Source organism: Sceloporus undulatus, chromosome 2 (assembly GCF_019175285.1).
Source record: "Sceloporus undulatus isolate JIND9_A2432 ecotype Alabama chromosome 2, SceUnd_v1.1, whole genome shotgun sequence".
NCBI classification, from domain to species: Eukaryota; Metazoa; Chordata; class Lepidosauria; order Squamata; family Phrynosomatidae; genus Sceloporus; species Sceloporus undulatus.
In genome coordinates this window covers 332,398,104-332,413,063 of record NC_056523.1, presented here as the reverse complement: position 1 = coordinate 332,413,063, position 14,960 = coordinate 332,398,104, and the positions used below count along the sequence as shown (strand labels likewise).

The following is a 14,960-nucleotide window of genomic DNA, read 5'->3' as shown; positions in this document are numbered from 1 at the left end:
CACCTAGCTGGTGTCTGTGGTTGTGATTGCATGCCTTCAAGTCATTTCCAACTTACAGCAACCCTAAAGTGAACCTATCCTGGAGTTGTCATGGCAAGATTTGTTCCGAGGGGGTTTGCCATGGCCTTCCCTGGAGGCTGAGAGAGTGTGACTTGCCCAAGGCCAAGGTTTAACCTGGGCAAGCTGGGATTCGAACCCTGGTCTCCCAGTGTCCCAGCCCAACACTCAAACCACTAGGCCACACTGGCTCCACATCCACAGTGATGTGGAGCAGCCTACTTCTCATTGCGCATGGCACATGCCTTCCCTCTGGCTGTCCTTCCTCCCCCTTCCAAAACATAAACAGTAGTAAATCTCTCCTTGGCACATCCATGCCAGCCGGCTGTGACTTCACACACACACACAGCACACAGAGGCCATGCATGCACAACTTCCTGAGCAGACAAATCTTTCTCTGTGTGCAGGTCCTGGTCAGCAGCACCCGCTTTCAGGCCAGACCCGCCTTGAAGGGGCGTCGTTTGGGAGGCTCTGCTGTGTGCTTTGGCAGGCGTCCCAATGCCCCTTCTTTAAGCATCGGCCGCGGAGGATTTGGAAGGATCTGGGACGACGCAGCGAGGCCTCCGGTGTGGAAGAAAGCTAAGGAGGTAAAAGGAAGAAAGGGGACTTTTGCATGATGCTTTTGGGTTGGTCCCAGAACGGTCTCCTTGTTTTTTGATATCTAAAGGGCTGCCATTCCATGGAAAGTGAAGCCAGCTTGTTTCCTGGTGTTTTGGAAGGTTGGAGCCAAGGCAATAGGTTCCAAATGATGAAACAATACATTCTGATGAAACATCTGGAAGGTCCTCTTGGTGGTAAGAGCTTTCTGATGGTGGAATTGCCATCCTGGGAAGGTGGTGGACTCTCCTTCATTGAAGCTTTGTACACAGGGGTTGAATGGCCACTTTCCTGGTTGGTTCAATGTGGATCCTTGCCTTGGCATTGGGTTGGTCTAGATGGCCCCTTGGGCTTCTTCCAACTCTAGAAGACTATGGCTCAGATCCTACATTGGGTTGCACAACATGAAATATGCACCTGCAGTTTTTATATTACAGTGGGTCCTGGGCATCCGTTCCGGTTTTGTTTCCAAGACCCTCCATGGACAACAAAATCAATGTGGATGCTTATCCCATTAAATACAATGGCATAGTAAAATGGTGTCTCCTATATAAAATGGCAAGGTCAAGGTTGACTTTTTGGAATTTATGATGGTTTTAAAGTATTTTCAAACCGTGGATGCTTGATAAAAAAAAGTCTGTGGATAGGGAGGGCTGACTGTACTTTGCTCTATGGCCAACAAAGGTGATTTCCCCCAAAAGTGATTTGTGTAATGCATTTGTAGTACATCTGAGTGCTGATGGCCATACGAAAAACCAGAAGTGTGCTTGGCGCAGATTGTGGAAGTTGTGTTGGTGCAAGACGGAGCTTGCATTCTTGTAGATTTTGACAGATCTTGCTGTGCCATAGTAATAGACCAGGCAGCTACCTGAGACCCAGATTGGAAAGGCTTGGGCAGACAAAAGACTTGAGTCGAGAACTGGAGCTGGCCCCAAAAGATACATCTCAGTGGCAGCCTCTGCACTGCAGAAATAATCCAGTTTGGCACCACTTTAAATGCCATTGGTCCATCCTATGGAATCTTGGGATTAGTAGTTCGTTGTGGCTCCAGAGTGCTCTGACAAGAAAGACTAAAAGTATCACAGAACTTCAGTTCCCAGAATTCCTTGGCATGGAGCCATAGCAGTTAAAGTGATATAAAACTGGATTGTTTCTGCAGTGCAGTTGCAGCCAGCATGAGCTTTGTGGAGAGACAGGCCGCATCATTCACACAAGCCACAAACTGCTGTTTGGAATTGTATTTGTTGCCTTTCTGCTTCAATAGCTTTGGTAGAGCAAAGGGGGTTGGAGGCAAAACCCCCAGATCTCAGAGTATGGGCCACCTCTGGTCCTCAGGGCATGAAGAAGGAATCTCAGGGTGAGAGCAGTGTCTTGAAAAGTGTATGCATTTCTCATTTGTTAGACTTGGTGTTTGTCTTTGTAGGTGGGAAGAGAGGGTCTCCTTGCACACAGTCTTAGTGTCCAGTTTCCAAATGTGTGCAAGGTTCTTGTCTCCTTGTTTTACATCACAGAGTCAAGCTGAGCTTCTGGCTCCTCTTTGGTATTGATACTTATATCAACATTTTTGTATTGTTTTTAATTTGTATTCTTTTAGATATGTTGCTAGCCACCTTAGATGATGATGATGATGATGATGATGATGATGATGATGACGACAACGACTTATTCCTCCATGGCCCTAGCCAATTCTAACTAGAGCAGGGAAGGGGAAAAGAAAATAATCATGCCACCTCTTTTTTCTGGGGTTGTGAGGTTTTGGGGTGAATCCTATGAAACACCAGGGGTGATAAAGCAGGCCTCTGAAGTTGCATTGGATGTACTCCAAAACTTCACACCCTTAGAATTTTTTTCTTTTAAGAAAATCATTTTGGAGGGCCAAACATTGATACAAAAATGCACAAGCTACCACAAAAACGTGGCACGTGGGCTCTGCTTTGCTCCTTCCTACCCTCAGATGTTGGGGGAAACTGATGAAAACCTGCACCAAAAATTCATTTTTTGCTTTATAGGGCAAGGCCTTCTTTTCTCCAATGAACACACTGCGGAGGGAAAGGGTTTTCACCGTTATTCATGTCCCAGATGAAAAATGAGTTTCTCAATAGTTGAAAAATTCAGTTGACAAGAATAATAGAGGGAAGAATTTTAATCCAAAGTTCATTTTTTGCAACAAAATCATTTTTTGCACCAAAAAAGATTTTGTGCACAAAAATAGTGCTTCCAAAAATACACTTTTTGTGCAAACAAGTAGGTTTTGTGCAACCCCCCCTTTTTTTACTCCAAGCCACCCCCATGTATTTCTGCATAGAATAATTTCCCAAATGATGTCAAGGTGTAAGAAGTCCAGGGAATAACCGTACAACATTATTGCCTTTGTGTTATTTTTCAATTATTGGGAAACCTGTTTTTCAGCTGGAACATGAACAACAATGAAACCCTTCCCCATAATCCGTGTGTTCCTTGCTGGGGAGGAGAAAAGCCCTAGAAAGCCCCATTTCCTTGCCTGCCCCTTCCCTGGGGAAGCTAATCGTCTTAGTTGTTATTTGTTATTACTGTATTTATTCTCACCAGCAAGAATAAATCATTGATGCCGTTTTCTTCCTGCTTCGAGAGACTCCCTGAAACTGGTGCATTTTTCTCAGGCCAGGCCTTGCTCTGTACAAAGTGAACCAAAACAAAATACCAATTTTGATTTTTAATCTTTATCTTCTGCAGAGAAAAAATGTTGGCCTAATTCCTGCTCTTTCTTTCTTTCTTTCTTTCTTTCTCTCTTTGAAATCAGTTCCTATTCCACCTTTCTCCCAGCATGGGATCCCAAGGCAGATTTAAAATGTTTAACGGTTTCAAAGGCTATTAAACAAGCAGTCTTGCTAGTATATTAATTTAAAAGACATTTAAATCAGAGGATTAAAAAAAAGAGCACAGGAAATAAGAAGAACAAATTAGTTTTGACTGGAGAGGAGCTTTTGAAACAATGGGTTTGACTTCTGTGTTGCCTCACCATTGAACAATTGACTGAATGGGTCTACTCTCCTTGGGACTAATCTTCAGGATTCTAGCCAGGATTTTCTGTACAGGAATCTTGGCGGTTTTACATGCAAGAAAATTGGATTTTCTGCATCAGGATCAGGTTTCCGGTGCAGAGAATCCTCATTCTTGTGCTAAACCAAATCCTCTGCCCAGAAAAGCCATGCTTTTTTGGGTGACACAAAATGGCTGATGCTGAAAATTCCATTGCCGTGTTTAGATATTCTTTGCCAGAGTTTTGGGAAACTGCAGTTTCATCAAGCATTCAAATTCAGTCCCTTCCCTTTCTAGAACCACCCCCTAAACTTTCTATAGGGAAATACAGTTGGCCCTCCATATTTGTGGATTTAATTTTTGCGGATTTGATTATTCACAGATTTCATTAATATGATTTCTCTCAGAGTCTTCCAGCATGACTCTATGGTCAACCACCACTAGAAGAAGAACCTACAGATTCCTAGAGAGGACACTTCTCTAGGCATCTGTAGGTCCTCCAGCTCAGTTCTGTGCTCAGTGTCTTAGTCATGCTCAGAATGGAGGACATTTTGAAATTCCTCCTGGACAGACTGTTGAAATGCTGGACATGTCCTGGAAAAGGAGGACACCTGGACACCCTAAGTACAATTCTGGGGTCCAGTCTCCACTTGGCCATGGAAACCGACTGGGTGACCTTGGGCAAGTCACACTCTCTCAGTCTCAAGGGAAGGGAATGACAAACCTCCTCTGAATAAATCTTTCCAGGAAAAACCCATGCTTGTGTTGCCTTAAGGTTGCCATAAGACAAAACCACTGGAAAGCACATAATAACAAGATTTTGATTGAACATTAGAAGGAACTTCTTGACAGTTTGTGAGGTTGGGCAATAGAACCAATAGCCTAGAGAGGCCTTTCTCTGTTGTTGCTGCTGCTGCTGCTGTTGTTGTTGTGTACCTTCAAGTCACTTCCCACTTACCTATCATGGGGTTTTCTTGGCAAGTTTCTTCAGAGTGGGGCTGTCATGGCCATCTCCTGAGACTGAGAGAGTGTTACTCATCCAAAGTCACCCAGTGAGTTTCATGGCTAAGATGGAAATCGAACCTTGGTCTCCTGAGTCATAATCCAATGCTCAGACCACTATGCCATACTGGTTGCCCTGGATGTCTTCAAAAAGAGGCTGGACAGCTACCTGCTGGGTGTGCTTAGCTGAAGATATCTTACATTGAACACTGGGTTGGACCTGATGGCTTTAACGGGACCCCTTCCAATCCTATAATTCTAGGATTCTGTTCCTCTGGTTTGCTTCTACTCTCAGGGGACTTGGTCCTAGACATTTCTTGCCCTCCCCAGGCGAAACATCAGGAATAAACTCTTCTAGAACATGGCCACATAGCCCCAAAAGCCCACCAAAAACTATAAAAACACTATTCTTTTTACGTAAGAGAACACTTCTCTAGGAATCTCCAAGTCCTCCAGTGCAACTCTATGGTCAACATCTGCCAGACGTTGATCGTAGAATCATGCTGGAGGACCTACAAATGGCTAGAGAAGTGTTTTCTCTAGGAACTTTTAGGTTCTCTAGCACAAGTATGGTCAACTTCCAGTATAATTGTGCAAGAGGACAAATTAGAGATTCCTAGAGAGATCATATTAATCAAAACATCAAATAATCAAATCTGCAAAAGTCAAAGCCGCAAATATGGAGGGCCAACATCTAGGCCAGGGGTTCCCAACGTACGCTCCGAGGAGCCCTTCTCAGGTGCTCCATGGCGCTCCAAGAAAGAAATAAAAACTGAATGAAATTAAAGAATAAGAATATACAGTCGCACCTCCTAACTGACCTCGAAAATCCATGGAGGGGTGACCTTCACTATTTTCGATGGGCTGTGCACCTGGCACACATGCCCAACACATACACGTATGGGAGTGTACCCCATTCAAGCCTATGGGGCTTGAATATGCACAAGCCCCCATGTTCGCAAGGGGTCCAAAACAGATTCCCCACAAAAACAGAGGGCCAACTATATTCTTATATATACCGTATTCCTATATCACCATTAACTTGTAAGACATAGAGTAGGTCTCTTAGGGGTGCCACCATAGAAATAAGGGCTCAGTGAGTCAAAAAGGTTCAGAGCCAGGCTGTGCATATGATAGTGTAATTTAAAGGCATAGTTGTTTATGTCACAACCATTGCCATTACATTCAGTGATATACGGGGATTGTGATTTATGAGCAATTTTAGTATAAATCATTGCTAAGGATGTAATGTTGTGGCATGGGTGGAGGTCAGTGGGGGAGTTACCCTATCAGGTGATGCCAATTCTAGTCATGCCACTGGACTCAGGGGTACAGCAGCTGTTGGACTGGGATTGCCCTGGGCCCTCAGGATGATGGGACCTCCTGCTTTGTACCCAGTCCTTGCCACTGAGGCCAGATCTATCTCTCCACTCCATTTCCAAAATCTCTTCCCTGCACCTGGTGCAATTGCGCTCTTCCTCCTGCATTGCCCATTTGCTCTTTTCAGCCTTGCTGGGGTTTGCTCAGCTCGCTTCCTTCTCTTGTGTGCTTTCTAGGGCACCAGACCCAGAGTCTGGAATGCCGCTCTAACTTCCCAAGAGGCTTTGCAGCTGTCTGAGTATCTTGGCACCATGCCTCTGTCTGTTACGGAGACATCTCTGTCCTTTTTCCTAGCACATTGGGGTGTGTGTGTGTGTGTGTGTGTGTGATAGTTACTGGTGGCAAAGAAAGGAAGGAAGAAGGGATTATTCTGAACTGGGTCTTGGCTGCTGCAATTTCCAGGGAAAGAGAACGATTTGACAAGGGGAGACCAGAGAGAGTGCTGCCATTACAAGAGAGGAGGAAGGAAGCCAGTCTTGGCAAAAGGATGTAGAAGCTGGCTGGGCAAGAAATGGAGAAAGGGCTGTCAAGGGAGTCTTTGAATGGAAGCCAGTGCTCAGAAGAAGGAGGCTGATCTCTCTCTTTCTTGCCCTCTGGTTCCTTCTCAAGATACCTTTGTGGTGTCTCAGTGATTCCCATGCATGGGAAAGTCCAGCATTGAGACAGAGGCAGAGGCCAGATTAACGATGCAATTGTGCAGCTGCACTATGTCTCTCACTGCCTATCAAAGGGAGCCCAAGACCGAAGGCAAATGGGTGCCGTTAGCTTCCTTTTCTTTTCTGTTTCCCCTGTATTTCTAATATCAACATCATTGTACCTGTTACTTGAGAGCTTTGTCCCCACAAAGTTACTGGTTGGAGGCTTTGGAGAGCTGTAGTTCAAAACAGCTCTGTGTAATGGGCTGGGATCCTACAATTGTAATGGGTCCTAAGCCTCAACAAAACAAGGCGAGTATGTGTATGCCAAGGGATCTTGCAGCATCTTTGAAACTGTGCAAAAGAAGTTTTAGGGAAAGTGTTTTTAGACTTGGTCCACGTCCTCAGATCCACGGAGCAAACTGGTGCCCAGGAAAGTCCTTTAAAACCAGACTGTACGAATAAATGTAGAAATGTAACACTTTTGGGTATAGTAATGGAGTGACAAATGAAGGTTAAAATTGAACTTGTCGCCTCATCACCATACCCATAGGAAGTCTATGAAAGCTTATGCTACAATAGTTTTTTGTGGGTTTTTTGGGCTATGTGACCATATTCTAGAAGAGTTTATTCAGAGAAGATGCCAGCCACAGATGCTGACAAAATGCCAGGAATAAACTCTTCTAGAACATGGCCACATAGACTGAGAAACCCACAAAAAACTATGGATGCCGGCCATGAAAGCCTTTGTCTTCACATTATGCTACAATGTTTTTCACTCAGTCTCAGAGGTGCTACAAGATCCCTTTGTATGCTGATATTCCAAATTAACACAGTTAAGTCTCTGAATTCTACCCCGGGGACCAGACTGTTAGTCTCATCCTAAGATTATAAAGTTGGAAGAGACCCCAAGGGCCATTGCCCTTCAGGGAATCTACAGCAAAAGCAACTCTGCAAGGTAGCCACCTAACCTCTGTTTAAAAACCTCTGAAGAAGATGAGTCCACTATCTTCTGAAGGAGTCCATTCCTCTGTGAAAGTGGTTGTGCTGAAAACATGTTTGCACAGATGAAGATTTTGCATGTTGTTTTCTGCCGTACCTTTTCATTTCTATCCCCTGATTCTGAGAAAAAGCATACATACGTGCTCAAAGGACTCTGGAGATCGGGGTTCAATTTGCTGCTCAGCCAGGGAAATTCGCTATATGACCTTGGATAAGACACACACTCTCAGCCCCAGAAAATCCTTTGAGAGGTTCTCTTAGTGTCACCATAAGTCGGAAATGACTTGAAGGGTCACAACAATAACAACAGAGTGAAAACTGGAGAGGGCTCATATGCCTTTAATGGTTCTGTAGAGGAGAGAATTTCAGCAGGTGAGGCTTCTCATAGCAAGAAACACTTGTTGAAATGTCCTCTTCGGCACAACCATTAAAGGTAGAGGAGAAAGTCAGTGTGGGGTAGTGGTTTGAGCATTGGACTACAACTCTGGAGACCAAGGTCCAAGTCTTCACTTGGCTGTGGGATCCCCTGGGTGACCTTGGGCAAGTCACACTCTCTCAGCTTCAGAGGAAAGCAAAGGCAAACCACTGGGCAAGAACAAATTCCCCCCAGAAAATCCCATGATAGGTTTTCCTTAGGGTTGCCGTAAATCAGGAATGACTTCAAGGCACACACAACAAGCTCTCTCCAGTTTTCAGTCTGACAACTTTATTTAGGAACAGCTCCAAGGCCCCAAAAAGCTGAATCTGGCCTCAGGCGGTGGGAAGCCACAGAGTTCACAATGGCTTTGTAATGTGGGTGAAGCAACTTTCTCCTGGCTGGAATATGAAATCTCTTCCCTCTGGCGTGAGAGATGAGGAAGGAGGAGGAGGAGGAGGAGGAGGGGAGATTGGGAGGCCTTTTGGCTCCTCTGGCCTGGCTTAGGAAGCATGAATGAATCAAGGAATGAATGAACCGCCGAGGAGCAAGTGACTCAGCCCCCGTGCTCCGTCCCTGAGCTTGGCTCATCCTGGCAGCCGCACAAGTTTCCTCTTTTCTGGTCTTTTCCGCAGCCTTATCAGAAGCCTTGGCACTGAGGTTTACAGTCCAGCGCCTGTCCTCCTGGGTTCTTTAAAGGACTAGTGGTAGGAGCCATGCCATTCTGGCCAGCTCATCTCAGGGAATTGTGGACGGGTGGGAGGAATATCTTGGCTATAGGTCTCATCCATGTGCTGAACTGGGTGCCCTGTGGCTGGGACGCATGTGGGCGAACAGAAATGGTGTAATCTGGGGGCCTGTGTCTGGACTTTCCCAGCTTTTTTCAATTATGTTCTCATATAATCGTAGAAATGGAAGAGACCCCAAGGACCATCCAGTCCAACCCGTTGCCATGAAGGAATACAACATTTAAGAACTCCTGGAAGATGTCCATCCAGCCTCTGTTTAAAAACCTGCAAAGAAGGAGACTTTCTCCAAGGCAGCAGTGTCTTCCGCTGTCGAACAGCTCTTATTTTCAGGAAGTTCTTCCTAATGTTGAAGTGGAATCTCTTCTCTGGTCTGTACAGCCTCTTAGTCTCTGGAGCAACAGAAAACAAGCTTGCTCCATCTTCAGTATGACATTATTTAAACAGGTCTATCATTTCCCCTCTTAACCTTCTCATCTTCAGGCTAGATATACCCAGCTCCCCAATGGAAGAGGTTGGGGCAACCCTCTTGAAGGTGTGTTGGACAAAAAGTGGGCTGCCTTCCTGGCTTGTTGTGATCCAACATGTACATAATGAGATGTCTTGGAGATGAGACTCAAGTCTACACACAAAATTCATTTATGTTTCATATATACACCTCATATACGTAGTCTGAAGGCAATTTTATACAATACAGTCAGCCCTGCGTATCCACAGATTTTTTACCCACATATTCAAGCATCCACGTTTTAAAAATATTTCTAAAAGACATACATCCAACAAACCAAGATATGATTTTGCCATTTTATATAAAGAACACCATCTTACCATGCCATTGTATTTAACTGGACTTGAGCATCCAAGGATTTTGGTCTCCATGGGAGCTGCTGGAACCAAACCTCAGCAGATACCAAGGGCCCACTCTATCTTTAGTAATTTTGTGCATAAAACAAAGTTTGTGAACCATCAGGGAGTCACTATCTCAGCCACCCAAGCAAAAACAATTTTGGATTTTGAAGTATTTTGGAATTCCTGGTAAGGGAGACGCAACCTGTATTGCACTTTATATTGTACTTTTCATCCAAAGAGTTTGAGGTGGAATTTATCACATTTGTTCCCCTGTCATATTTTATGCTCACATCAGCCCCAAAAAGGTGATTTAGACTGAGAAAGGGAGACTCAAATCCACTGCCTAAACAGCATATCAAGCCTGACTTAGAGCTTGAACCCAGATCTCCCTAGTTCCTAATGCAAAGTTCAAAAACTTGTCCATGGTGAAGAAAGTCACTCCGACTATTGGCCCTGCTGGCCGCATCTGAGGGACATTTGGCATTCAACAATATCTAGGAAGGGCTATGGGTTGCCCAGCCTTGAACATCAAACATTCAAGCAAATGAAGAATTGGGAAGAGCTTGCAGGATCCTGCAAAGCACAAAATACAGGTATTCTGAAATGCTCTCTATCTATCTATCACCTATCTATCTATCTATCTATCTATCTATCTATCTATCTATCTATCTATCTAATATTTCTGAAATAAAAAAGATCTCAGGGCCCTAACATTTTGGATAAGGGAGAGTCAACCTGTAGTATGACATATTATGGGCCTGCCTCAGTTTTAAGATCCTTTGAGGAGACCTTCCTCTTGGTTCTACAGAAAAAGGGATTCCACCTAAAGGTTAGGAAGAAGCTCCTGCTGGTAAGAGCTGTTTGACAGTGGAAGATGCTGTCTGGGGGAGCGATGGAATTTCCTTCTTTGGGGATTTCTTACCAGCAGATGGCCATCTGTCAGGAGAGCTTTGATTGTGCATTTCTGCATGGGAGGGGGTTGAACTGAATGACCCTTGGGTTCTCTTCCAAATCTAGGATTATATGATTCTATGAAAATGGTGGACTCAGTTTCACTGGAGGCTTTCAAACAGGTTGGATAGCCACCTATATCAGAGGCGATTTACTTGTTGTTCTGCTACACTAGTAGAAGAAGGTTACACCATTTGGGCTTTGGGGGTCCCTTCTAACTCTATGGTTCTAGCTCTTCCACTGTGGAACAATTAAATCAGCACGTGATGGACTGTGTGGTTGTTGTTGTTGTTGTTTTAAGACGTTTTACGGCTGTCCGACAGGGACACTTCTCTTGTGAATTTTCTGGTGCTGCCAACTAGTTGGAGCAGATAACTTCGGAGGCCCCTTCCTGCACCATTATTCTAGGAAGAAATTATTTAAAATGAAAGCCATTTTAAAACAAACTTTCAATAAATTATTGAAACATTTTTAAATACGTATTATTATGTATTGAAAAAACTGCCAGTTTTGTAAAATCTCCTGCTGAGTAATAAATAGAAATATTTCTTTGGCAGCTCCTTGAAACCTTGTTTGGTCTTGCTTCTAACCGCTGCAAGGGCAGAGATGAGGTGAAGGCTCTTCGGGATGATTTATCAATTTGCTGGTTCCAGATACTCATAGTTTCCATCGCCCTCTGGGTGGGCAGGCAGGCATCCCGTGCATTTGGAGCACTGCTTGCGGGGCAGAGATGGGTCCTGTCATGTTGCGGGGGCTGGAAATAGGCCTGAGCAAAGACAGAAGGGCTCTGGGCTCCTTCTTTTGACTTCCCTGGATGGAAGCCAAGGACCTGGCAAGTTGTTTTTTGTGCCTTTTAATTTTAGATTGTCAAAATATGCCATGGAACGCACTGCAGCATTTTCAAGGGCTCTGAGGCTGCCTCTGAACTGAAAAATTAATGCAGTTTGATACCGCTTTAACTGCCATGCTATGACATCCTGGAATTTTTAGTTCATGGTGGCACCAGAGCACTCGGACAAGAAAGGCTAAACAAAACTATAAATCCCAGAATTCCATAGGACTGAGCCATAGCAATTACAGTGGTGCCAAATGGCATTATTTCTGCAGTGCAGATTAAACCCGAGACCGTGCCTTGTCTCTCATGATCGTTCTTAATTCTCCTGGGCTTTTGTCAAATTCTAGAAAACATTGCCCTCTCTAGCAAAGCCTGGAAAAGTGACCAGAGGGTAAGAGTTGCACCCCTTGCATCAGAATGTGGAGGAGACGCAGTCTGGTGTCATGGTTTGAGCGTTGGACTAGGACTCTGGCAAGCAGGGTTCGAATCCCCACTCAGCCATGAAAACCCAGCGAGTCACATACTCTCAGCCTCAAAGGAAGGTGAAAGCAGGCCAATCTGTGTGTGACTCACACACCCACACACTCACAGATGTACACAGAGCTACTTGGCTTTCTTTTTCTTCAAAAGCCTGGAAACTATGTAGGGAGCTGGGGATGTTCAGCTCGGAGAAGAGAAGACCAAGAAGAGACATGATAGCCATCACCACACAGCAAATGGTTAAAATGCTCTTTTGGGGCTGTACTCCACCCAAATTCACATGATTCCCTTTCCATGGAAGGCATGAAAGGTGACCAAGAGTGGCCTGGTGTCATGGCCAGTCACCCCAGTGGGTGTCTGTGATGGTGCCATGTCCAGAGGAGCCAAAAAACAGTGCCAGCAGCCCTCCGAGCTCAAGATCATGCCCACCCTTGCAATGAACCTGACATTCCTATTAGAACAAGCTCACCCACCATGACTGGAATGCACTGCGTAAAAATGATTTGTCTGTGTTATTAAGTCAAAAGCAATGTCTTTCATATATCACCTCTTCCAAAATACCTTCATACTTTATTTTAATAGGCTTATGAATCTGCTAATTGGTTAACGTCTTCAAAAAAAGCAGTGGATGCTCTCCTTCTCCTACCTTGAAAGTTTAAATGTGTTAATAAGTCAAATTGTCTGGAATAAATAACCCCGAGGTATCTTTCTTTTCCTCCCTCCTTTCCCCATTGTCTAGTTTGTGGGAGGACACAAAATCACCTCCTGCTAGCCCATCTCCTTGGCCAAATTTGGTACTTGCAAGCTGCAACCAGGTGGATGAGTTTCTGCTTGAAGGTCAAGTTTGTCGCTTTCATATTGGAAGCCAAGTAGGGGATTCTGTCATAGACTGTACAAGGAAGGTTTCCAAGCCCCCCAAAGGTTTTCCCAGTTTAACTGCATCCACACTGCACAATTATGGCAGATGGACTCCACTTTAATTGCCATGCCTCTATCCTATAGCATCCTGAGATTTGCAGCTTGCTGACTTTCTTGGGAATCCTTTAGTGCTACAACACTAGAGCTCTCTGACAAAGAATTCTATGTACCCTTCAAGATTACATAATTCCATGTGATGACTGAATTCCATGGGATGGAGCCATGATGGTTAAAGTGGTATTAAACTGCTATGTTTGTGCACTGTGGGTAAACCAGGGCTGCTGTTCCCTTCTGCACTGGCAGTATGATGCTAGTGGGAAGCATCATGCTCAGAGATTCTGCTAGGTATACTAAAGTGATGGAGACCATGGGCACCATCCTGTACATGCGCCTTCCAGTGAACTAACTGATAATGTTTTCTATTTGGAGGTGACAGATGTACAGATAAGAGCCATTCAAAGATATAACCATATAGAACCAGTATGTAGAGAGTTCTTGTAGCATCTTTAAGACTAACTGGAAGAAAGAGCTTGGCAGCATGAGCTTCATAGATTTGAGTCTACTTCCTCTTCCAAATGTATAGGAGGAAGTAAACTTAAGTCTATGAAAGCTCATGCTGCCAACTTCTTTCTTTCAGTTAGGCAGGGTACACACCGCCAGAAAGAGGCACATCCCCGGTGCCTCTCTTTGTTCCGCAGGAGCTCCGTGGGAGCACCGCAGCAACCAAATTGTGTGGCTCCTTTTTGTGGCGCACCTCCGCCGTCCCAAAGCGCCAGCAACAGCACGGAGACGTGGCAGCTGCGCTGCCCCATTTGGAGGTGGCGCAGCTGCAATGTCACCATTATGCACCGTGTCTGGTGGGCATGCTGCAGCTGTGGCACCCTCGTCACGTGCAAGGGTTGCCAGCTGTGTGGGCGCTCTGCCTACCAGGCAGCCCTTGCACGTGACGAGGGCGCCTCAAAGGCCCGTCTGGATCGGACCATAGTCTCCATGGTGCTACAAGATCTCTCTACATACAGATAAGAGCTATGTTAGTTTTTGATCCAAAAGGAGGACAACCACAACCAGGTGTTGGGGAGAAGCTCTCTCTGCTTGAACGAAAGGTGTCAAGAGGGAGGTGCAGGGAGTGTGGATTGCATGTGTTGACACCGCAGCAGGCGTTGAACACCTGATGGGATGGTGGTTCCCAAGACCCCCCTGGCCACTAGTCGGAAAGGGCTGCCTTTTGGGTCTGGCAGACCTATGAGGTTTTCTTGCACAGATTTGTTCAGAGAGGATTTGTTCAGATGGGATGGTTGATGACGGGGAGGGACTTGAAAGTCTGTCATTCATACACTGTGTGCATTGTGTGCCTTCAAGTCATTTCCAAATTATGGTGACCCTAAACATAACCTATCACTGGGGTTTCCTTGGCAAGATTTGTTCAAAGGAGGTTTGCCATTCTCTCCCCCTGAGACTGAGAGAGTGTGACTTGTTAAGATCACCCAGTGGGTTTCCATGGCCAAGTGGGGATTTGAACCCTGGTCTCCAGAGTCATAGTCCAACACTTAAGCCACTAAGCCACACTGACTGTCATTCATAGGGTCTCCATAAGTCAAAGTCAACATCAGTTAACAACAACAAACAGAGAATAGAAGAACCACAAAAGTGCACGCTTGAATAGAGTTCCAACAAACCATGACATAAATTATAAATGCTCATGCGGAAAGAACCAACTACACCCAATTTTAATACGTTAAGACCAGGAAATGCAGGAACTTGTACAGTTGTTTTGTTGGTCTTTTTCAGTGGGATTATTTTCAATGTTCAACATGTAAATTTTCAACAAGCAGAAGCATTAAAAATACAACTCGTACAAACAAGCACTGACTGATCAGATCAGATCAGACTGATGAAGGAAGACCTGCAAAAGGTTCACAGTTTTAAAAAAAGAGACCCAGTGTGGTGTTGTGGTTGAGTGTTGGATGCAGCTCTAGAGATTAGGGTTTGACTCCTTGCTTGGCCATGGAAACCCAGTGAGTGACCTTGGGTGTGAGTCACATACTCTCAACCTCATAAAACCCCATGATAGGTTT

At 44.9% G+C, this 14,960-nt stretch overlaps 1 protein-coding gene across 1 annotated transcript in view; it reads left to right on the top strand.

Moving 5' to 3' along the window:
• Positions 1–238: 238 nt before the first annotated feature.
• IL11RA (interleukin 11 receptor subunit alpha) overlaps positions 239–14,960 on the top strand; it is a 152,915-nt gene continuing 138,193 nt past the window's right edge. The window contains 1 exon segment of the mRNA XM_042450336.1: positions 239–644. The gene's annotated coding sequence lies outside the window, so the exon portion shown is untranslated.